This window comes from Paramisgurnus dabryanus, chromosome 22, assembly GCF_030506205.2.
Source record: "Paramisgurnus dabryanus chromosome 22, PD_genome_1.1, whole genome shotgun sequence".
Lineage (NCBI taxonomy): Eukaryota > Metazoa > Chordata > Actinopteri > Cypriniformes > Cobitidae > Paramisgurnus > Paramisgurnus dabryanus.
In genome coordinates, this window is record NC_133358.1 from 851,239 (window position 1) to 876,685 (window position 25,447).

The 25,447-nt window shown below is 36.4% G+C and overlaps 1 long non-coding RNA gene across 1 annotated transcript; it reads right to left on the minus strand.

Moving 5' to 3' along the window:
• Window positions 1-5,662: 5,662 nt before the first annotated feature.
• On the minus strand, window positions 5,663-7,163 carry LOC141281447 (uncharacterized). Its single transcript, XR_012335793.1, has 3 exons — window positions 6,285-7,163; window positions 6,115-6,196; window positions 5,663-5,788 (listed from the first exon to the last, which is right to left on the minus strand). It is a non-coding gene; the product is annotated as an uncharacterized lncRNA (long non-coding RNA).
• Between the last annotated feature and the right edge of the window lie 18,284 nt (window positions 7,164-25,447).

The following is a 25,447-nucleotide window of genomic DNA, read 5'->3' on the forward strand; positions in this document are numbered from 1 at the left end:
TTCATGAAAAAAATCTGAACTGTTCTGTTCGCTTGTCTCGGTTCGGAGCGTGTGTGCGTCGCACGGTTCAACGGTTCATGGCATGCGCATGTTGCCTCGTGGCCTGTATGTGACCTCAGATAGCGTGTTTCCCTTTCGCGCGAAAGAAGAGGTGACACTAATGTGGAGAGTGAGTGCTGCAGGTCATGTTATGCTGAACTAGTCGGGTCACCTGTGGTTTCACACTGCGTGATTATCCGGGGTAGCGTTCAGTCGCTGCTGTTTCAGACTGCATGATGGATTGGTGACAGGGGTTTTCATACTGAATGACTTAAGAAGAATCGCTGATAACTTTGTCTCGGTCCGCAAAAGGAAACAACGCGAGGTCACGCGTGCAAGACCGGGGTTCTCACGTGAGACTGGGATTATTATTAAAAATGGTAGCTCGCAATGAGCCTACCATACAAATTGCATGTGCGCTCATTTGCAGCAGAAAGAAGAAGAATTATGAAGGAGGAAATGTTTTGAGAGATTCCTCCCCGAACTTCCATATGCCCTGTATGTTGCTCTCTCATTGACTGTAGGTCATCGCCGATGTTATCGTCAGTCAAAACACATTTCACACGGCATGATTTTGATTTCGACTCGCCAACAGGTTTTGAGAAATCGCAGACAAATGCCCGAAATCACAGTCAAATCGATGCTCGTGCACGCGAGTAACAGTCACACAGTTTGAATTTTAAAAGACGCATTCTCAGAGTATCGCAGACGAGTATATCTGGACCGGTCGGCGATTCTCTCAGAACGCGTCTTTTATAATTCACTATACTGGGGACACTATACTGTCAAAAACCACCGTCTTTCGGATGAGACGTTAAACCGAGGTCCTGACTCTCTGTGGTCATTAAAAATCCCAAGATGTCAAGAGTAGGGGTGTGCCCCGGCATCCTTGCCAAAACTTGCCTGTTGGCCTACTAATCATCCCTCATACTAATTGTCTATATCACTCTATCTCCTCTCCACTAATAAGCTGGTGTGTGGTGGGCGTTCCGGCGCAATATGGCTGCCGTCGCATCATCTAGGTGGATGCTGCATATTGGTGGTGGTTGAGGAGATTCCCCCATTCATATGTAAAGCGCTTTGAGTGCTGCAGAAAAGCGCTATATAAATTAAAAAAAATTATTATTATTACTATAAAACTGTGATACGAACCGAACCCAGTGAACCGTGCCACCCCTACGATTAACACAGGTTGCTAACGACGCATATTTTACATCTCAAAGTAGACTCTCTCTGTCTGACTAAGCTCGCATTATTGAATGTGGACATGCAAACTTTATGACATGCAAACTTTATGCCGCTTGCACCTTTCAGAAAGGGGTTTTAAGTTAAGAAGCCCTATTGTTGTTCACAATGTTTTGGTGCCAGGACTTTGAAACAACAAACAGGGAAAATGATAAAAGGGATTCATTATATCGCATCCAGCTAGCAGCTCCATTTGCCATAAGAAGTGCTGGCCGTGTAAGCTCAACCGCGATCATTTGACTCTACAAATTAGGTAAATCTCGTCCAAGCTCCTTCATCCCTTATTTATTCTTCTACTGAATGCTTTGTAAAAGGGTGGTTTTGTAAGAATAAAACCATATTTTCTTTCATCTCGAGATATTTCACTAGCTTCAGTTCTGTAACTATCAGTTAAACGACAATCTGCTAAGCGTTTATGAGACTGAGAACGGTCCAACCACATGAGGTTAAAAACATAAAAAACTATTTTTTTGCTAACAACAAAAGTGGGAGGGTTTAAGGACGATCTGAAACAAGCCAATTAGAGCTCTTCCTCAAGTCACATGCTTTTTTACAAGTTTACAGACCTACATACAATCGTTTGGTGCCACCCCAGACACACAGATATGAAGAAAATTATTAACTGGCTGCCACTGGTTTGGGTTATATGTAGGGTTTAGGATGTTTTCACACTAACACTTTAGGTCATCCAAAATCAGCTTTCGATGCGAGTAGCATTCGTTTGGGTCAGTGTCTCTGACTTGCTGCATATTTGCTGGATATAAGCTTAATATAAATAAAAGTGAATGTTTTCCAGTAAATAATTTGGCAAAACAAATTCTTTCTGGGATGATACCTAGGAGTCATTTTTTCACATTCCTTTCATTTATTATTTCAGTATAATTTCTCTAAATTGCTCATGCAAGTTAAAATAAATTTGTACTGTTGGGATAAACTACCTCACTATACCTTACTTTATTTGGTACAATCCAATCAATTAAAATTAATTTTTACCTAGGTTATTATTTCTTTTTCAGACCCTCCCAGTCCTTTTTTTTACTTTTGGATGGGATTATTTCTACTTATATATGGCAGGGGAGACCTCCTAGGTTAAGGAAGACATATCTCCAGAAATATGAAAAAGATGGGGGTCTTGCCCTGCCAAATTTTTTATTTATTACTGGGCAGCAAATATCAATAAAATTCATAGCCGGTATAATTTGCCTCATTTAGATTGATGAAGGCTAGAAGCACAGTCCTGCCCTTAATCTTTGCTTTCTGCCTTGGTATGTGCTCCTAATCCACATTAAATACCACTAATCCAGTAGTATGTACCTCTTTTAGGATCTCAAGGCAGTCTAACAAACATTTTAAACTTGCCAATGCCTCTCTTTATGGACCTATCTGCAGTAATAATTTATTTGTCCGCTCAGCCTTGTGTATTTTTCTGATTTATTTATCGATTGAGTTTTCTCTACTTTTTCTAAGCTCGCTGAAAAATTTAGTTTACCACAATGTAATATGTTTCATTTTTTCAGATTTGTATGCAGCTTTGTTCACTCTCGTTGTCCCTCCTTTCCAGAATTGCCTGAAACTAAGTGATTAGTACAGAACTATAGGTCTATATCCTCCCTGTATCATTTCTTTATGTTCTGCCTTCATCCTCTCGTTAAAAAATCAGTGGGAAGAACAACTCAGGCGAGTTTGAATGATGGGAATTAGCTAGTAAACACTTCATCATCCTTTGGCAGATTCCAATTTAATTAAAAGTTTTTCAATGAATTCATTTTACAAATCTCAAATTAGGTAAATTTTTCCAGTAGTAGAGGCCCGGAGAAGGAAAGACAAGCGTCATGAAGGTGAAGTAAAAAGATTAAGAATAAAAAATTCCTATTTAGTCTTGAATAACCATGCAGTGGATTTATAACAAACACTGCAGTCCAAATCCCTAGATTCAGTTTTAGTCCAGTGTGTTTTGTTAGAAATGCTTGTACGCATTAATAATCAAAATCATGCGTGTTAAAGCAACACTAAAGAGTTTTTGCTATTAGCTCCCCCTACAGGCTGGAAGCGGAATTGTCCATTATCACTGTCGTAAATAATTTAGCCTACCGCAGCAAAGCTGGCTCTGATTGGATTGTAGGTATATCCAATTTCGTGCAAAGGCATTTTTCCTGCTTTGGTTGAAACACGCCCCATAATCACAGGCCAATGGAGAAGAGTCAAATTCTGACTAAAATTTAGAGTATTACGTCAGTCTATATGTCGCATGCACGTTATTTGTTTATATCTAGAACGGGATTTGGAAATAACTATGTCCAGTGACAAGGTGAAGTATGTTGCATGATGTTACGAAAGTATGATATATTGCAACATCAGAAACGAAGAAAAAGAAAATAATGACAATGCTTATTTTTGTGTGAAACTACATTTGAAACGGTCTAACAAAAGCAAGCTATGTTTACACAAGGATGAGGAAAAAAAACATATTGCCTTACAGTTTAGCTTGTAATAGCCATTTGCATTGTCTATGAAAATCTTGAGAATGTTATTGAAAAAAGTTTCAGAGCCCGTTTTAGTGACTGCATTGCTAGTGTTTTTGGAATAGTTAGCCAAATCTGCCCCATTGTCTTATATTGCTACTTCTTTATGTTTGTCCAACTAAAGTTCAAAATTATGAAATGTGTTTCTTATTTAGGTCCTCTCAATCAATTAATCATCAATTATTCATTCATAAGAAAATATAAATAACAAAAAATTATCTTTTGCCTACCCTTTATACATATCAAATGAATGTCACTTCCCCTTGGACTTGATTACTTCAAATAGCACAAGACATTTGACAAAAAAAAAATACAATAGTAATTTTAGAAACAAAGATGTAATAATTAAATATTTTAAATATTACACATGAACTTATTTCATATGAACTTATGTAGTTTTTTATAACCTTGTTTTTATACACCTTGGATTTACTAAGTGATGTACACATTTCTATTTCACAATTACTAATATTAATTTACAGATTTGACGGATATACTTCTACTTTTTATAATACTTCTTTTCGTTATTTTATTAAACAATCCTTTTAATTTATACAGACTTTCTCTAATTACCGATAATTACGATTCATTCCTCCAAGTGTTACAGTTACCATAAGTAGTTTGTTGTCATTTATTTCCGGATTCCACTACCTCATCAGATTTTACAGCCCCAACCAATACAGGGGCAAGGCCAAAAAACAAAGGGGGAAAGGGAAGTAGGGTAGGGAGAACATTGACCCTGACAGAGAAAGACGACTAAACAATCTGAAGGAGAGAAGAAACAATGAAATCCAGACCCAGATCCAGTCCCTGACAGGGCAAGAGAAGGACCACATCCTCCAAAAGGTCATGTTGAGGCTCCCAGGAGTAATGTTTGATGTGCTGGCCTTGCATGAAGATGGAGAGAGGCCAAGAATACCGGATGGGGTGGGCTACACTGGTGTACGTGTACCAACTGCCAGGAAATGGACAGTGACGTGGAGAGGCTCTGCTGCCGCCAGGCCCCACAGAACTGCATTAGTAGGATGGCCTACATGCAGTACTACATCCTGGATGAGGATGTTCTGAGGCTAGCCCCGAGCTGCATGGAATGACATTTTTGCTGTTGATGACGCACAGGAGCCTGGGGTTGAACAAAGACAATACAGACACACAGCCTACCGGCAATTTGTGTTATGGCAGCACGGTCGTCTTGGAGTTGGGAACAGAGTGGCGATTCCCAGCTTTTGTGTCTGGAGGATCAGAGAGACTTTTCCTGACCCGAGGGGTCAGTATACTGATTTCAGGGTGCGTTGACTCTTGTGAATGTTTATTGTAAATAGTTATTACGGTGTGATATTGTAAATCGTACTTGTTACGGTGTAATGTTTTTGTTATACTTCCAATTTGCTATTTACTATTTAAAAAATAAATACAACTGAAGAACAAATATTGGGAAAACAGATTTAATTCTTTTATAACAAAAACACCCCAAACCCATGGACGCACACACTTAGCGCTCACTTTGGGGGACACCCTCCCCACGTCTAATGTGAGTCCGAACCAGTTCTAAGGTGGATGGTTGTGGTGTAGCAGCCAGCAAACCCAAGCGCCTAGGGTCATCGAGCCGGAGAGTCTGTCTCCTTGGAAGACCAGCTCCACTTCTCAGTCGTTGCTGAACAATTGCCCTCTGCAGGTCTGGAATGTACCCATAGTCCTTCTTCTCCCTCAGGACATACACACTCCAGCATTTTGATTTTTTTATTGTAGTAGCACCTGTACCTGAAAAGAAAACAGTTGTCTTAGCAAATCTGATTATTGGGCATAAATAGTTTTCTTTGGGAAAGCGTACAACTATTATACAAAACACTTACATCTTATGACTGTTGTAGTCAATCGCCGCCAGCAGGGTCCGTGTGCGGTACACTGGTGGACTGTAGGCAAACCGTTTTCCAGCGTACATCAGGATGTGATTCTGGAAATTCTCCAGATCTGACGTTGTCCTGTAGAATGTGAGAAAACAACAACTTCGTTCCCATAGAGTGACGCTGGTTTCATTTAGATAGCTTCTCTATGCCAAGCTGACAGGCCAAATTTACAAATTTTGCATATTTAGCTTTTTTTCAAATTATTAAAGTATCTATTGACATTTTTATTTCACTTTAATATAATAATCCACATTGTCATGTAACAAACTTACTGGCTTTATTTGAAAAATAAACAAAAATCACACGTACACCATTTTTTTGGAACACAGTATAATTTCAAGAATTTATGTATTGTAATAGCCCTGTACATAAATGTTTTGAAATGAAAACTGAGAACTTACCTGAAGGTAATGAACTTCCCCACATCCTTCAACCACTGCTTGTCCAATACAATAGCAGTGAAAGCCTGGTGAGCTGCTGAACCTGTAAGTATTCCTATCGTGAATAGGCTGATTGTACGTACATAGTCAGAACAAGTCATGACAATCATCACTGTAATCATTACAATTACCTTGTTCTAACCAAGGCTTCTCCTGGACTCATCACCTTTCGCTTCCACGTATCTGGCATTGGGCACCTTTTGACATTGAACAGCAGAAGTTTCAAGTACAGCTCCTGCATCTCATGCACTGTGTTGAGCTATGTCTGTATCACTACCATTATCTGGGCTGTCATCTTTCTCAGGTCTATAGTCCTTATCCAAGACAAAGTCATCGATTTCACTATTTGACGATAAATCAGGATCTGATTCAGCTCTGGGGGCTTTACTGGCTGTTTCCTCTTCTATCTGTTGCCCCATGTCTTTGTCATTACCTTCTTTCTCAGGTCTACTCTCATCTAAATCCTCTAACTCCACTTCATTTCCTGACAATACAGCAGAACATGAAGTGCTGTTGAATATTTTAACACAATTCATATGTTCACTGCAAAAAAGGTAACACTTTACAATAAGGGTAATTTTTTTAACATTAGTTTATGTATTAACTAACATGAACTTACAATGAGTAATACATTTGTGACAGTATTTATTAATCTTTGTAAATGTTAGTTAATAGAAATAAAGCTGTTCATTGTTTATTTGTGTTAGTTCGCAGTGCATTAACTAATATTAACAAGATTTTAATAAAGTATTACTGAATTTGTAAATTAACATTAACTAAGATGAACAAATGCTGTATAATTGCAGTTCATTATTACTTAATGTTAATTAATGTAGTTAACTAATGAACCTTATTGTAAAGTGTTACCCAAACAAATCTAAATCTTACCAAATACTTCTTATGTCTAGTCAAAATGTCTAATTTCTAAAACAAATCTATTTGCACTTGAAAAATTACTTCACTTGCCTAGCTACTTATCTTGTAGCAAAAACTGTGATTTCAAGTTTAAATACACAGTTTATAATCCCTTTGATTGACTAAAATTACATTTAGTGTCTAGAAAATTTAAGAAATACGAACTCTTACCAGATGTAAACGAATCAAACAGAAGAGCTAAAACATCAAGTCAAAGAGATGACTAAGGCAGATAGTGTTTTAGGATTATAATAAGTGTTGTGCTTGGCTAAGGACATAGGCAGAAAGGCAGGATGATACAGCAGTGGAAGGACAGAAAAAGTAGGCAGATATCACAATTTGGCCAAAAAAATTACTAACGATATGTAAAAAATGTATATTATTCTAATTTGATTTAATTTCATTTTCATAGTGTTCAAACTGTAAAAAACGTTTTTATTCTTAACAATTTAAGTTTGTACTGTTGGTTGCTTTTGAAACATTTGATAAAACTGAAAATGTAGTTTCATTATTTTTTTTAAAGATGAATTACAAAATATGTTTGCAGTTACATATTGACGAAGTCACAATCATGTATATTTAATAAAAACAAGTGTAACACAAAAAATCTATCTTGTTTTTTTGTGTTACTTTCATCTCTGCAGGTGGGGTCGAAAGTATCAATTCACTACCAATGTTTAAAGTGTAAAAATGTAAAATGACTTTAGTATAATTTCAAAGTTCCACCTGGTATTGATAGACCACACTTGTGAGTTATTGACCACGGCAAAAATATATTTCTGTCTATAACTTTTTTTTTTTTTCAGAAAAATGCTACTTTCGCCCCCCGCTCTCCCCTATTCTTACTTTACATCAGTATTCTTTTCATCTGTGTGAGAAAATTATGCTCAAATCTATTTTATATTGATTTTATACAGTTAAATTTATATAATTTATAATGATCGTGTTGGCAAAAATTGGCTTTAATTATTTTATATTAAAACATGATGAGCCAAAATAATGGCGCTGTTATAACTTAAGTTGTATTGTTTATTATAGATCATATCTAGGAGTTTATTGTACAATTTTGTGTGGATTTAAAATAATTACTGGGCTGGAAAACAAACCAATCTGGCAACAATGTTCTTCCTCTGATCATGCTGGCTAAAAGTGGCTTAATAGTTGCGAGCTAGTGTAATATAGGTAAGATATCGCTACTGAAAATCTTGCATTTCCCTGTATCTTGCATGATTAACTTATTTGCAACAAAATTAATTTAATAAGCTAATTTTGCTATTAGCCTACTGCATATGTGGTGCAACAAAGTTATTTGTTTAATGACTTCTATTATTTACAATCCTAACATTGCTACATTATACATTAGAATATTCCAAACACAACTTATTGTCACGATAAAAAAAAAAATTGCTGTGTAAATGTAAGAATTAAACAGTGCTTTTGTAAAGTTACAATTTAAATATTACTTAACATTACATTACTTCATTTAATCTTTAACTTGTGAGTTAAATTGTTAAAAATAACAACAGCTGACTTAAAGGTGCAAAATGTCCATTTGTGCCACCTGGCAGGATTTTAATGAATGAGGTAAACGTGATTGTCTAAATGATTATAATGTAATGCAGTGGAACTGTTGTGGTGTCAAGAGCCCGGGTAGAAGGCATTCTGGTTGAGAACCTACTGTATCTGCAATTTTTGTTTTAAACAGAGGATAAAGATAAAGAGGCCAAACCTACAGGCTGCAGCTTTAATAGAACTGCAGTTATTCTGAATCTAATCATTGACACTTCAAGCTGAGTATTATTTCTGTTACTTCATGATTTAATTCCAGTCAACAAAGATCATAAGGCAACATCAGCTGATCTGTTTGTCAAAATATTTTTTATCACTACACAAGTGGTTTACTATAGAGTAAAAGGCATGGGTCAAAAGCCCAACTTAATGAAATACTGATCACCATAATGACATTCCCTTTAGAAATCTTCATATATAGACAAAATAATAATTTATTATGAATCATCCTGTTCAAAATTTTATATAGAGCTGGCTTATATATGGCTACTCTAAAGTATTGCATTCTTGTAGGAGGCTTTAATAGACGAATCTCAACATCATACAGTTACCGTTGGAAAGAGTTCAAATATGAAAGAATGTGCAGGAACTGGAGGAATTTTCTGAAGATTAGTGGGCAGTTTATTGGCTCAGTTCAAACAAGAAACTCTAAAACAACAACAAAAGCAGTGGGCTTTTAGTGGCTCAGTTCAAACAATGGACTTGTTAACAAGTACAAAACAAGAACAATCATTGATCATTCAGATTACATTGCACAGTATTATACATAAGACATGGGTTAAAGTTATAAAATAACTTTATAAAATAACGTTATAAAATAAAGGTTTTTTTATTCAGTTGTTAAACATATGTTGTGAATTGGGCTTGTGACTCCGGCTGTATGTCGACTGGTACGGAAAAATGTACAGTTGGGTTCAAAATAATAGTGTACTAATAAAAGTTAATAAAGTGCAAAAGTGTTATAAACAGAATTTATTTTCTTATTTCAAATGTATTAAAACTTTACACATGCAATTCCGAATCAAAGTATTAACAAAATGTATCAAGTCTGTTTAATATTAAACTGTTAAAAAAATAGCAGTGTCAACGTTTTTCTGTAAACACTTAAAACTGAAGAAATTTCTTAATATTTAACTTTGAACTATTGAATTACTAATATTTAGTTGCATAACCATGGTTGTTGATAATTGTTGCACTGCTGTGAAATCGAGTCACCCACCTAGAAACAGCTCCTGTAAATTTTTAGGGTTTGCTTCAGAAACTGCATTTGTAATGTCACCTCACATGTTTTCAATAGGGTGGCCACTCCATAACCTCAATCCTTTTTGTCTGGAACCAACATTTTGCCCTCTTGCTTGTGTGTTTGGGGTTGTTGTCTTGTTGAAACACCCATTTTGGGGTAATTTCTTCTGCAAAGTTCAACATGATCTCTTCAACTATTCTGATGTTTTCAAACTGATCCATGTTACCTTGTATACGATAAATAGGCCCAACATAGTAGTATGAAAAACATCCCCATACCATGATTTTTGCACCACCATGTTTAACTGTCTTTACAGTGTACTGCCTGAATTCAGTAACCATGGATCACTTGAGGTTCTGTCGATAACCACTAGACCTGATAAGAACAATTTGAAATGTAACCTAATTTTTCTTTGGGCCAATTGATGTGTTGATCGGATTCTGTCCATGCCTTTTTTCAACATTGGTGCTTTACAGGGGGTTCTTGAAAACAGCTTAGCTTCAATCAGACATCTTCTGACTGTCAAAGTACTTAGACAGGGCCAGATTATCCATGGATGGGATTGGGCGAGTGCCCTGGGGCACCAGGCAATGGGGGGCACCAAGGGCTCAGTAATGCAGTTATTTTGGGAAATTGTGAATAATTGAATTGCAGGCTGATTCAATGTGTGCCCTAAATTTTCTGCTGGCGCTCCTAAAATGTTCAGTCAAGGGCTATAGTACTCCAAATAACAAAAAAATTAGTCTGGAGCCCTCAAGGGGTCCCCAACCTTTTTGTGAGTAGGGGCTACCATTATAGATAAAACAATCTGGATGACTACTTTTTGATAAAGTCTACTCAAAACGTTCCTGATTTACTTGTTGATTTAGTTTTATTTTACTTCTTGATATGTTTCAGTGTTGTTTAAAATGTTAACATACGTAAGCCAAGCTAAGATAAAAAATATGTAATAAATAAATATTACATTTGAGACTATTAATAGATTGGAGACCCCTGGACTAGAGTTTTAAAATATATTTTTTTTGGGGGGGGGGCATTTCAAATGCGGTCACCCTGTGTTAATGTGTTAATCCTGTCTTGTACTTAGTAGGCCTGGCAAACGCGATTCCTTTTAAGGATCCGGGTTATTGTGAGTCACTCACTACAGTGATCCGGGTTGTGTGAGTCACTTGAGTCAGTATTGCTAAATTGCCAAGGAAACTCAGTACAGACCCACTTGTAACCGGCTGATCCACCCGACTCGAGATTCTCAGAGCAGGAAACATTGCAGACTCGCAGACCATGGACATGAGACTCGCTCTACAGATCCACTAACCGGTTGATTCGCGTGGATCAGCCGGAGCCGATTAGTGGATCTATAGAGCGACTGAAGTCTCCTCAAAAGCAAATCCACAACAAAAGCCTTTCACTTCTGAAACATGCCTATAGGTTTTAGGTTTGGTGTGTATGGTCGACCATTTAATAAAAAAATAAGCCTAATAACAATAGCATAATAATATAGAGAAAATATAGAAAAAAAACTGTGTCCTGCTTATGTAGCCCCCAGAGCCGGAGAGACAGTTGGCGCAGAGCTGCCGGTTACGGATCAGCCGGTTACGAGTTGAGAGATTCTCAATCTGTTTTAACAGTAGGGTAGAGTGGGGCACAACCTAACACTTTTTGACTTTGGCTCTATCATTCAAAAAATATTTGGCTCTATCATTCAAAAAATAAGTTAGATTAATACTTTTTTTACACAATCATCACCCACATCTCTGCTACAAATGAACACTTAAAGTTTGTTTGTAGGACCTATCGTTTTCGTACAATAACACCAAAAGTGACAGGAGTGCAAACGTTACCCCATAGGTGGGGTTCATTGTAACAAACAGGGTTAAAAAGTGGATGTTGTTTATATATCTGCCTATAATAGATAGATATCCACACATTCATTATCCTTCATCTAACCATCCTTGTATTATGCATCACTGCACTTTTTTTTAAATGGCTGCACAAGTAAAAATACTAATAGTGAGTTATTTCCCCTGATATTGTATCAACAGTTATCATTTTGATGAATAGTATTTACATTGTTTTCATTTCTTTATCATTATATACTGGAGGCTTAGTTGTAAAACTGTGACAACTAACCCTGCTATCAAAAAAATGTTCAGTCCCAGCTATCAGTTACTAGGATTGGCTGAATTTTTTAAAATGGTGTAATGTTTTTACTGCCTCATCTGCTAATGATCTTATGTTGTTTTTAAATTCATTGCACACTAAAAATATTGTGAGCCCTGGTGTATCTTTGAAAAAGAGATGTTTGATTATTATGTTGTTAATTATCTGTGGTGATGTGCAGCCAAATCCTGGCCCAGTTGATATTGACTTTAAGACTTGCAATACTCCGGCTGAATTTAAAAGTAGGTCTGGATTGGGTATTATTCATTTGAACATGTGAAGTTTGCTCCCTAAGATTGATTTTTTTACGCATTTGTGACCCGTCACGAAAACCAGTGACACAAGTCGGCAGCACAAGTTTCGAGAAAATGAGAAACAACGTTTTTTTTTTTTAAAAATTTGTGATTTTCGTTTTATTGCAGAATCTGTTAGTTAAGATTACGAAGAAGCCTCTCCATGTTTGAGATAGCAGTTTTTGTATATTTAAAACCGTACATTTTGCGGTTGAAATCGGCTTGTTTTTCCAGAGATTCTAGTGTGCAGCTGGGTGCGTCAGTGTCTGTGTGTATATTTACATACTGGATAAGCTTGTGTTTTCGCCTCCGCCCCCAAAGGGAGCAGCGTGACTACTAAATAAGGATAGTTCGCCCAAAAATGAAAATAATGTCATTAATGACTTACCCTTATGTCGTTCTAAACTCGGAAGACCTCCGTTCATCTTCGGAACACAGGGATAAGGGATAACATGATTTAATCAGTATCTGTGTAATGAAGCCTAAATCTAAAAATCCCTTACTTTTTGTCAATGAGGGCACAGACTTCATATCAAGGCTTTAGTAACAAACAGAGACATCATAGACCCCCATGCAAACACACACACACACACACACACACACACACATTCTGGTTTCCATGTTTTATGGGGACATTCCATAGACGTAATGCATTTTATACTGTTCAAACTGTATATTCTATTCCCCTTAGCTAGCCCATTCCTTAACCCCGACCATCACAGAAACAATTCTGCTACTTCACATTTTCAATAAACATCATTCTGTTTGATTTATAAGCTTGTTTCCTCATGGGGACATCAAAATGTCCCCACAAGGTCACAAAAACACTGGTATTCCTATCTTTGTGGGGACAATTGGTCCCCACAACGTGATAATTACCAGGTACACACACACACACACACACACACACACACACCTCCCAAAGACACAGGCGCATAAACACGAACACACATAAACAGACAGGATGCACACACAGACACAATCGCGACTCTGTGCTGCTCTAAAACTAGAAATGCGGACAGAATTGCATTTGTTGTATAATAAACACTTAGAGGTCGGGATCCACAGCGGATACAAAACCAGAAAATGGGGTCAAAATGTCTTAAACTTTAAAAAGTTTGTTTTTAAAACCATAGATATGTGAGCGCATGTGCTTATTGCTCTATGCAATAATGTGTTTTAATCATTACCTTGTGGTGGTGGCATAATGATACACCTAAAATAAACATTTATATAGTCAGAGCGCATAGAATTACATTTATTGTGTAATAAACACATATTCACAGTTGGGTTTAAGGTGTCGTTAAATAAAAAACAGAAATGAGATAAAATGTTTCTCTTAAAACGACAGATATGTGCACGTATCCGTGTATGTTCTCTATTGTAACCGTCGGAGACCGATCTTTGATGTCATGAACAGAATACTGTTCATGAAAATGTTTCAACATTTATTTAGTTTAAAATAAATAGACTTTAGTCTAAAGATCGACCTCCGGTGGTTTTGGTACAATTCATTGCTTAAATATATACGTACTGAATATTTCATTAAATAAATTTGTAATGTTACAAACTTTTAGATCCTGCAGTGTCTCCCCTAAAATAAACCTTTTAGTTTTTGTCAATGGGGCTGAATTACACTTATTTTACCAACACAGAGTTTTAGAAACAGTACGGTCCGCTGAACACCACCGCTGTTCAGACACACTAGGGCCGCTGGGTGATAACGTATGGTGAGGAGAGACTCATAAAAACTGTCCGTCCAGAAACCGACCGCACAAAACAACAAACTTTTTTTCACATCAATAAATATGATGAGCACTCGCAAGACAAGAAACACACACTGGCATACCATGTTCAAGAAACCTTTTATTTTGACAATGCGTACCGTGTTACATTTATCGTAAATACACATGTACACACTTGGATATTAGATGACATTAATGAATTCAAACCAGTAGAGGGTCTGAAATGTCTTAAAACGTTTAAAAGATTCTTAACGCCATAAGAGCGCATCAATGTACGTTCTCTGGCAACGGTGGTTCGCGCATTCACATGTTTTAATCAGAGACTTGATTAAAGAAATCCCTAAATCTAAAAGTAACCCTTATTTTGTCAGAGCGGACAGAATTACATTATTTACAGTTGGTTTTAAGATGTCATTAATTTAAAACAAAACCCCAGAATATGATATGAAAATGTCTTTAATCGTTTAAAAGTTTCTTAACGGTAGATATGAACACGCATCCGCGTATGTTCTCTATTGTAAACGCTGGATGGCGTGATCAGAATACTATGCCTGAAAAGATTCAACTTTTATTTAGTTTAAAATAAATAGACTTAAGTCTAAAGAATGTGTTATTGGCGGCCCCCGGTGGTTTTGGCACAGTTCATTGCTATACCCATACTGAATATTTCATTAAATAATTTGTTACAAGCAAATGCTTTATTTTTGACAAAGTGCCCATATTACACATTACCACAGCGGTTTTAAAAGACACTAGTTTACAATCAGCCCCCTGCTGTGAATTATCTCAAACACCCAGACGCTCACAGAGCAGCTTCTGTTTGAGGCTGATCAGAAAAATATAGCTTATAGACGGTTTCATCGGACGCACGTGATTCACGTCTGGATCCGAACTTTACTTCCGGTTTTGTTTTTTTAATGGTCTGACTATTTGCTAAACTGATCTCTTGAACAAATGCCTTATCTAAAATAAAAAAAAATTTGGTTTCCTAGGTAATCAATGTGTTTTTTTTTGGCTTGTTATATAAATAAACTACGTTTAAAGTACTTTGTTGTTATTTATTATTAGCGGAGTTTACCGGAAGTTACGTGCGGACCGCGACAGCCGCTTGTTTATGTTGTTATTGCTGAAACCGTCTATAGTTAAATAGATAATAGCAGATTTAAGTTTAACCAGTTACAACTAAAATATTTTATTCTTGCGTTACTTTAAAGAAGTCTCTTGACAAAACAAACGTATATATCAAGTTATATTTATAAGATACACGCAGTCAATTCACCTAAAATCTGAAATAATACTTTATTTTTGTCAGAGCAGACAATATAAGACTCTTTGGGGCGGTTTCCCGGACAGGGATTAGACTAGTCCTAGACTTAAACACTTTTAAGAGCTCTCCAAACGGAAAACAACTTGCACTTACATATCTTAAAATACATCAGTGCCCTTTGTTTTACCTCAAAATGCACACAGATAATGTTTATAGTAAGGCATGTTTGTTAAAACTAGTTATATTTCTTAATTCAACTAAGGCCTAGTCCTGGATTAAGCTAATCCTGGTCCGCGAAACCGCCCCTTTGTATATTACACATATTCACACATGGTTTTAAGAAGCCTTTAATTAAAAATAAAACCCCTAAGATGGGATGAACACGTCTTAAAAACATTTAAAAGTTTATTAACATCAGATATAAGTTCTCTGTCACCATCGGTGCACGTATACACATGTCTTAATCTGAGACTTGGTTAAGGAATCCCCTAAATCTAAAATAAACTCCTATTTTGCCATAGTGGAAAGAATTACATTTATTAAGTTTATTTTAAAATGGCAGATATGAACGCTCACACGGCGCTTTGTCAGGCACCGCCGGATCTTTAATACGCGTGAAACTATAGAGCAGGTCATGAAAAGATTCACGGAACTCATGAACCGTTTAAAATTTTATTTAGTTTAGACTATCGTCTAAAAATTGTAGTAATGGCTTAGGTCATTGCTTAAACTATACACGTATGCGAAATATTTAATTAAATAACTTGTGATGTTACAACCAAAAGTTTTAATCATAGCCTTGTTCATGATTTGTCTAAATCTAAAATAAACATTTACTTTTTGTAACCGTAATGGTGAATTATTTTACCAACATTGAGTTTTAGAAATCTTTACTCGTTTACAACACGCACCCACTGTGAGACACGCAGTGGTGAGACGCGCACGGGCGAGAAAGGAGTGGGGGGATGGGGGAGAGAGACGCAGGCGGCAACTGTCAAAACACAACCTGTCAAACACAAGCTGTCAGAACACGAGCTGTCAAAACACAACCTGTCAATAAACATGACAGCATAGGCTTGACATCAAACACACACAGGAAAAACAACCCGCTAAATGACATGTCATAAAACGATTACACACTCGCTGTCTAAAGTAGACAGCTTGTACACCGGTTGATTGATAGTCCCTCCCCCTGTCAAACACGAGCTGTCAGAACACGACCTGTCAGGGGGGGAGGGGGTTATAAAAGTTTGACGAATGCCGTCCCCATATAACTACTGACGCTTAATTGATATTTAGAAGAATAATTATTTATTATTATTATTATTATTATTATTATTATTGTTTACTGTTGCCTACCTCTAAATTATATGTCTGCTTAATGGTTCGGTTAAGTTTTTTAAAAATAATATTTTAAAATGGTGTAGTAACTTTTGTGGTGTGTTTTTCTGTATTTACATACAGTTGTTTGTTAGCTAAGATCCAGTTTGATACGGAGCTCCGGATATAATTCAAATTAACAATTTGTTTCCACGACAACCACATGTTTTACTACGCTAATTCATAATTTGAAGTAATAATAATTGTATTAGTAATTACGAAATATTATAATAATTAATTTCAAGGAACAAACTATTGAATATTGGGAACGAATTTTATATTTATGGCCATACTTTAAACTAAATAAGAAAAAGAAGTGTCCATAATGTTGCATAAAAGATAATTTGTGGCCATGATTTTGTCCGCATGTCATCATGATCGGATTTATGGCTCCATTCAACACAAGCATTTTACCTTACCTATTCATGTGTAGCTATTTATTTATCATCGAATGGTGCGTTTTGTGGTGTTAGGAATTGTTTGCGCATTTCTGCACTAACTCAAAATGTGCGTACACCACCTCCTGAGCTGGTGTAGGATTTGAGTGTGCCGTACGCCAACGTCCATATTGATAAATCTCAAAGTCACCGTGGTTTTGGGTGTACGCCAGGTGTACGCTGGAAATTTGGTGTACGCACTTTTGATAAATGAGGGCCAATGTCTTTAGAACTGATCGGCCCTGCAAGGCTGGGGGTGTGGCTATATATGTAAAGAGCAAGTTTACTGCTAACATAGTCTTATCCAAATCTGTGAGAAAACAACTTGAATTTTTGTCCCTAAATGTATGGGTGAATAAAGGCATGACTGTCAATGTTGTTGGATGCTACAGACCACCTTCTGCTGTAGCTGAGACCCTTCAGACGCTGTCACAGCTTTTATCACAGCTGCAGTACAGCGAGATTATCCTGGTGGGCGATATAAACTGGGACAGGTTCAAACCTGCTTCAGATGGATTGAAGGATCTCTGTAATGAATTAAATCTTACACAATTAATCGCCCATATTTAAAACATCCAGAGAAATCTACTCTAATTGATTTGTTCCTGACTAATGTTCCTCATAAATTTTCTGAAACCGGTGTGTTTGCTAATGACATCAGTGATCATTGAACAATTGCTGCGGTTCCTAAATAAATGCCAAAATATAGCCCTCGATGTATTGAAAAACGTGATATGAAAAAATTCTCTTTACAAGGCTTTACACATGATTTATTGTTTTTTAAATGGGACAGGATTAGGCTTATTGATGATATTGAAATAGCCTGGAACTATTTTCATGATGGATTTTTGCAACTTATTAATAAACATGCTCCACTGCGTAAATTCAGAATCAAGGGACGAGATAATCCATGGTTCACGATGGAGCTTAGCAAACTTCTTCATTAGAGGGATGCAGCTTGGGCAAAGGCCAGGAAATCTGGGGCCATTAATAAAAGATCCATACTAAAAGTCTACGTTACCCATAAAAGCAAAAGCAACGCAGCAAGCAAGATTCCTTTTATAAATCACAGATCACCTGAAAATGTGCGTACGTGAATCTGCCGCACATCCCGCCCTATACACGCCCATTTTTAACCATAAATAGTCAATGCAAATCACTTCCTGAATGCTGATCCTCATATTAATGAGACTGGCATCCAATTTTTAGTTCATAAGCTAAATGCGCCCAGCCAATAAACACAAGCCATTTCTTAATCCTCCAGCATTGCAATCACGCAGCAGGGATCACAGCAGCATTTATATATTTTGAGAGGTATCACGAAAATAAAATAGATATGTGTTTTCTGCTCCTTTTGTGCACACGTCTGATATGCGGACTGTTCTCCAGCAGCACGAGCATTCTCCTCTGCTATACAAAAAGCAGACATAAAAAATTTATCATTTAATTTAAAAACATAAATATTAATTTCAGTTTACCTATCAGACTTGCATAAACTTGTACACGTGAGAGTATGTATTTTAATGTAATAGGCGAACGCATGTTTCTTCATGCAGGTTTTCACATCATATTTAGGACTATTATAACGATAATATAGAGAGAAATGATTGTCCGGTAGCTTGATGGCTGCAGTTCCACACTTTGACACTTGATGATAAAAATGCACATTAATTAAGGATAATTTTTGGTTATTTACACTGTGTTCTGCAGTTATCTAATGGATATTTGATGCTACCCATCTGTCGGTTCATATCGCGCTCCCGTAGTGGACAACGTGACCTTGAGACAGCGCTGATTAAATATTTAAAATGATTTTTGATTTAAGATTGAATTTTACAAGATGTATATGAAACAATTATAATTTCATAATCATGATAATGTGGATATAACGTATGATAGTGAAATTAAAGGTGTGTGTGTTATCAATACTTATAATCGTTGTTATAATTGTAATACTTACTTTCTTTAATCTGATTTCAGTTCACTTTCTCGCCATCTGTGTCGCCAATTCCCATTAATTGTCTCCAGAATGTGCGTACGCATGGGTCAGAGTTTGCTTACAGGTGCGCACATTCTGACTTCAAGTTTTTCTTTATAGATCACAACCTTTGCGTGAGAAGTGGCTTACGCACGTCTAAGCCCCGTTTTGTGCGTACGCATGCTTTATAAATGAGGCCCCAGGTGTGGATGCTGATAGGATTAATTTTAGGTGACTAAGAAACCAGCTCACAATAGCTGTTCGATGAGCTAAATCCGAATACTATCTTGCAGTTACTACAGAAATTTTAAATAATCCTAGGACCTTTTGAAAATCCATTAAGTCAATTACTTTAACTAAATCTCGCAGTGAATTACCTTCGCATATTATTAGGGAAAATACTATTATTTCGGATAGACTAGCGATGCTAGAATGTTTTAATGAACACTTTGTTGCATCTTGTTCCTTGTATGCTCTCCAAAAACCTCCCCTTTTATTGGTAATGTTGCTGGAGGTTGTTGTGTTGGCCAGCCTCTTTAATTTAATTTTGCCCCGTTTTCAATTACTGATGTACATAGAGCCCTTATGTCACTGGATATCAAAAAGTCTGCCAGTCCAGATTGTCTAGAGCCATATTTTTTAAAGATTGCTGCAGATTTTATTTCTGAACCACTTATGTATATTTTTAATTTGTCTGCTTCACTTAAAGTTGTGAATGATATCATTGAGGCACTGGACAGTAAAAAAGTGTGTGCAGCTCTCTTCATCGATCTTTCTAAAGCTTTTGATACGGTGAATCATTGTATTTTTAAACAGAGGCTGCTTAACATTGGTCTTTCAGAGAAGGCAGTTGGTTGGTTTGAAAATTACCTCTCAGATAGGACTCTGGCTTTTTACAAGTTTTGTCAGGGGTTCCTCAGGGATCGGTGCTGGGACCACTTTTATTTACTATTTATGTGAATGACCTTGGCTTAAATGTTCAAGATGCTCTGTTTCATTTTTATGCAGATGACACAATTATTTATACTTGTGTAGAAACTCTTAATCAAACTTTTCAGTATTTGCAGGATACCTTTGATGTTGTACAATCTTGGCTATTTGATTCGAAGCTTGTGTTGAATGCAAAAAAAACTAAGATGATCTTGTTCTTAGGGGTGTGACGAGATCTGGTGTGACGTGATCCCGTCGCGAGATTAAATGTGTCTCGCAAGATTTCTTGTGGAGGTGAAATGCTGGCCGTTTCTCAAATAAAAGACTGCATCCTTCGGAGGTCGCATTTTTAAACTGCATTAAAATATTTAAGGGATATTTTTTGCTTCCAGTTTTAAAAAACTAATGCCAAGCAACGGACTGTAATGTATAGAGAAATGAAAATATGGAATGGATTGCCATCGGAAATTGCATGTTTTTTAACAAGTAAAATGAGGTTTAAAAAAATCTTTAAAGAATTATTTAATGGTACAGTACTCCGTAAATTGCTGATTGTGATGTTTTGAATGAATTTTGGGTTTTTATGTTTTATTGTATTGTTTTTTAGTTTGTTATGGATTAATGTAATGTAATGTAACCTTGTTTTTTACTTGTTGGACCCCAGTAATAGTTTATTTTGTTTAAGTTACTTTTTTGAACAATATACATTGTTTCTTTCTGTATCTAAACTGCACTGCATTTTTTATTTTGTGCAAATAAAAGATTTTTCAGCCATCAAAGAGGACAAAATCCGAGGTTTGGTCGTATTTTGGCTATTACAAGAGCCCCGACGGCAATTTTATCGAGAATGGGCACCCTGTCTGCAGATTAGACTTGTTCGAGTCGTGACTCACTCGGATCTTTAACCCGGATCTTTAAATTAACTCATGAGTCGCGAGTCTCTAGTGTCATTAACCCGGATCAGTTCTACTACAATTCAATGTAAAACCATAAACAGCGCCACCACACACAAAAACATCTTTCAACATTATTGATGAAACTTCGCTCGCACTACAGATCCACTCGTAACCGGCTGATCTGCGCGAGAACTGACCCTAGATTCTCACTCAGAGCCGGAAACATTGCAAACTCGAGAGACCTGCAGATTCGCGCGAGCCGCGAATTGACCCGAGATTCTCACTCAGAGCCGTAACCGACTGATCCGTAACCAGCTGATCCGTAACCGGCTGATCTGCGCGAACTGTCTCTCCGGCTCTGGGGGCTACATAAGCAGGACAGTTTTTTTCTATATTTTCTCTATATGATTATGCTATTGTTATTAGGCTTCTTTTCTAAGCATGTTATTTCAGAAGTAAAAGGCTTTTGTTATGGATTTGCTTTTGAGGAGACTTCAGTCGCTCTATAGATCCACTAACCGGCAGCCGGTTAGTGGATCTGTAGAGCAAGTCTCATGTCCATGGTCTGCGAGTATGTTTCCGGCTCTGAGAATCTCGAGTCGCGTGGATCAGCCGGTTACAAGTGGGTCTGTACCGAGTTTCCTTGGCAATTTAGCAATACTGACTCAAGTGACTCAAGTGACTCACACAACCCGGATCACGTTAGTGAGTGACTCACAAAAACCCGGATCCTTAAAAGGAATCGAGTTTGCCAGGCCTACTGCAGATCTTGCAAGAGGAAAGTCGCTGCAAAGGGGGGAAATACATCAAATCTGTGCAAACCACAACAACAAGTGCAAACCACAACAACAAATTACTAAACAACAACAACAAATTAAAAAACAACAACAAATTAAAAAACACTACAGCAAATTAAAAAAACACTACAGCAAATTAAAAAAACACTACAGCAAATTAAAAAACACCACAACAAATTAAAAACCACTGCAACAAATTAAAAAACAACAACAAATAAAAAAAACACTACAGCAAATTAAAAACCACTACAGCAAATTAAAAAACACTAGAACAAAATAAAAAACAAATACAAAATAAAAAACACAACAGCAAGTTAAAAAAACACTACAGCAAATTAAAAAACACAACTACAAATTAAAAAACACTACAAAAAATTAAAAACACAACTACAAATAAAAAAACACTACAACAAAATAAAAAACCATAACAAAATAAAAAACACAACAGCAAGTTAAAAAAACACTACAACAAAATTAAAAACACTACAACAAAATAAAAAACAACTACAAAATAAAAAACACTACAACAAATAAAAAAACACAACTACAAATTAAAAAACACAACAACAAATTAAAAACACAACTACAAATTAAAAAACACAACTACATTAACCTACCGGAAGAGGTAGGTACCAGTGGGCAACATGAGACATCGCTGATTGGACGACACTGCAGTTCGGCTTTTGAACCGGAAGTTATTCGTCCTGTAGCGCATTTTTTTCAAACATGAATGTTACAGATGACCCAAACGTAGCGGCTGCTGGGGCCGGCTAAGGGTACGGTCTGGAAACCGCTAACGATAGTAGTAAGCTAACGTTACATCCACAAGCAACGTAAGCATTACACTATTCCTATTAACTTACTCGAAGATTGTTGGGTGTCTCCGATGGTAGATATTTCTTTAAGCCTTTTGCCACAGCCGCTGCAAAAGTTCTGGGACGGCTAAACCAGCTCTTTTCCGCAGTTTGGAAAAAACATTTTGCTGTCCTTCCTCCTCTCCAAACCACGCGCTATAGGAAGAATAACTTCCGGTTCAAAAGCCGAACTGCAGTGTCGTCCAATCAGCGATGTCTCATGTTGCCCACTGGTACCTACCTCTTCCAGTAGGTTAATGTAGTTGTGTTTTTATTTGTAGTTGTGTTTTTAATTTGTTGTTGTGTTTTTTTTAATTTGTAGTTGTGTTTTTTAATTTGTAGTTGTGTTTTTTAATTTGTTGTAGTGTTTTTTATTTTGTAGTTGTTTTTTATTTTGTTGTAGTGTTTTTTAATTTGTTGTAGTGTTTTTTAACTTGCTGTTGTGTTTTTTATTTTGTTATGGTTTTTTGTTGTAGTGTTTTTTAATTTTTGTAGTGTTTTTTAACTTGCTGTTGTGTTTTTTATTTTGTTATGGTTTTTTATTTTGTTGTAGTGTTTTTTAATTTGTAGTTGTGTTTTTAATTTGCTGTAGTGTTTTTTTAATTTGTTGTTGTTTTTTAATTTGTTGCAGTGTTTTTTAATTTGTTGTGGTGTTTTTTAATTTGTTGTTGTTGTTTAGTAATTTGTTGTTGTGGTTTGCACTTCAGGGCCACCGTACCCTAAGTCATCTTCGTGACAACCACCCACTTTTATATAGCGAATGCAAGGTAAGTTAACTTCTACATCAATACCAAAACTAACTTGGGCAAATCATTGGACAAAAATATTAATTAGATATTAAATGATCTCACTTGTAATTAACCTAAAGCTTCCGCGAAGAAAAGTTTTATAGCAAGTGGCTTTGAGCCATGACGAACGAACGAACGAACATGTTCAATTAACGGTTAACATATTACATAGATTTATTCACTTTTACCACAGAAATAATTTCAAGGACATGAAATATTGAATTGTGATTAATGCTTTTAAATGTAAATAGTGCTGCAACGGATCGCAGTTGACCCATGGTTCGGTTCACACGTGATTCACGGATTAACACGCAAATTTAAATAAGGAAAGTTTATCATTTGCACGTGTTTCAAAGGTCGCAAATGTTAACATTCAAGTGATTTTAAACAATTTAATTGCAAAAAGGCTCGAGTCAGACGTGATCATCAACAGATTCAGAACGGTTGATGTGTAAACTTTAGAAAGTTGCACCACTGTATATCATACTGTAGTGTATAAAAATACATTTGGCCAATAGAGCAATGAAAAACAACGTAAAGTTTTGTAGGCTGAGGCGTTGTGTGTGCCAGCGTTAAGTGCCCTCGGTAGTGCACACAAGGAGAGACGTGTTTTAAAAAGCAGGCGAACATAAAATCTTTCTGTTTTTGACAGGGCACATACAAACAAAATGATCTCCTTCTCCACAGTATTCTTTTTCTAATAAAAACATTTATGTCTAAAGTGTGTGTATAGATTAGAAGCAGAAACCAGTCTGTGCCTATTTGGTCTTAAGAGCAGACATCCCAAGTCTCCCGGAAGTTCCGGGAGTCTCCCGCATTTTGATAGCGGCTCCCTGATGCCCGCAAATGAGTTAAAATCTCCCGGAATCTAGAGCGAGCAAGAAAGAGTAGCACGCGCACGGCAGAGAGGGAGGGGGAGACCTTGCGTGTGTGTGCTAGCAGCTAGTGTGCCTCATTAAGCGCATGTAAGACAGGGAGCATCCTGATTGGCCTGCTCCGGTAAATCAACCAATCAATTGTCAGTGTGGGCGGGCTTTTATCTCTTCTCCCGAACTGACATTGAGGTGAGTTCAACAAGTTTAATATCATGTGCATATTTTTCAGGCTGGCTACTAGTTGCCAAGGCTACATGAAAACAACAAACTCCTTAGACCTGTTTAAAGTTGCAATAGAATATAAATAAAACTGTTTATATAAATATTATAAGCAGCTTATATAAATAGTAAAAGTAATCTACATATTGTAAAATAATTAACAAATAATTGGGTAACACTTTAAAATAAGGTTCATTAGCTAACATTAGTTTACTACATTAGTTAACATATAATAATGAACTGCATTTATAAAGCATTTTTTATCTTTGTTAATGTTAATTTAAACATTTACTAATACATTATTCAAATCTTGTTAACATTAGTTAATGCACTGTGAACTAACACGAACAAACCATGAACAGCTGTATTTTTATTAACTAACGTTAACAAAGATTAGCAAATACAGTAACAAATGTACTGCTCATGGTTAGTTCATGTTAGTTACAGTTTTTTTGAATTGCTAAAACACTAACCCACAATCTCTGAACCAAATTCATACTGGCCTAAACCCATTTATCAAATCATGCACTCTTTTTGCAAAATTCTAAACACAAACTTCTCACTAAAAAACACATTTCACACTGCAATGCACTTGTTTTATAAATGCTAAACACAGGCAGGCAAAAGTTGAACACAACTAAAACACCGTTATCATCGAGTAAACACAACAACTCAAAATTCTACACACTTTTATCTAATGGTATTTTTTACCAATTGTGTGAATTGGAAACAGTCTGAGAGGCAGATGAAGAGTATGAGGAAGAAAAGGACACCAGAGACGATGCAATTGGCAAAATTTGCAGTTGGATTGATGACTTTTTACAAAATACAAGTGCTGCTTACAGTAATATTGAAAATGTACTATTACTTGCAGTACTTACAGTAAAGTATTCACTATATTTACTGAACTAAACTTGTGATTACAGTAATATAGATTTTTAACAGTAT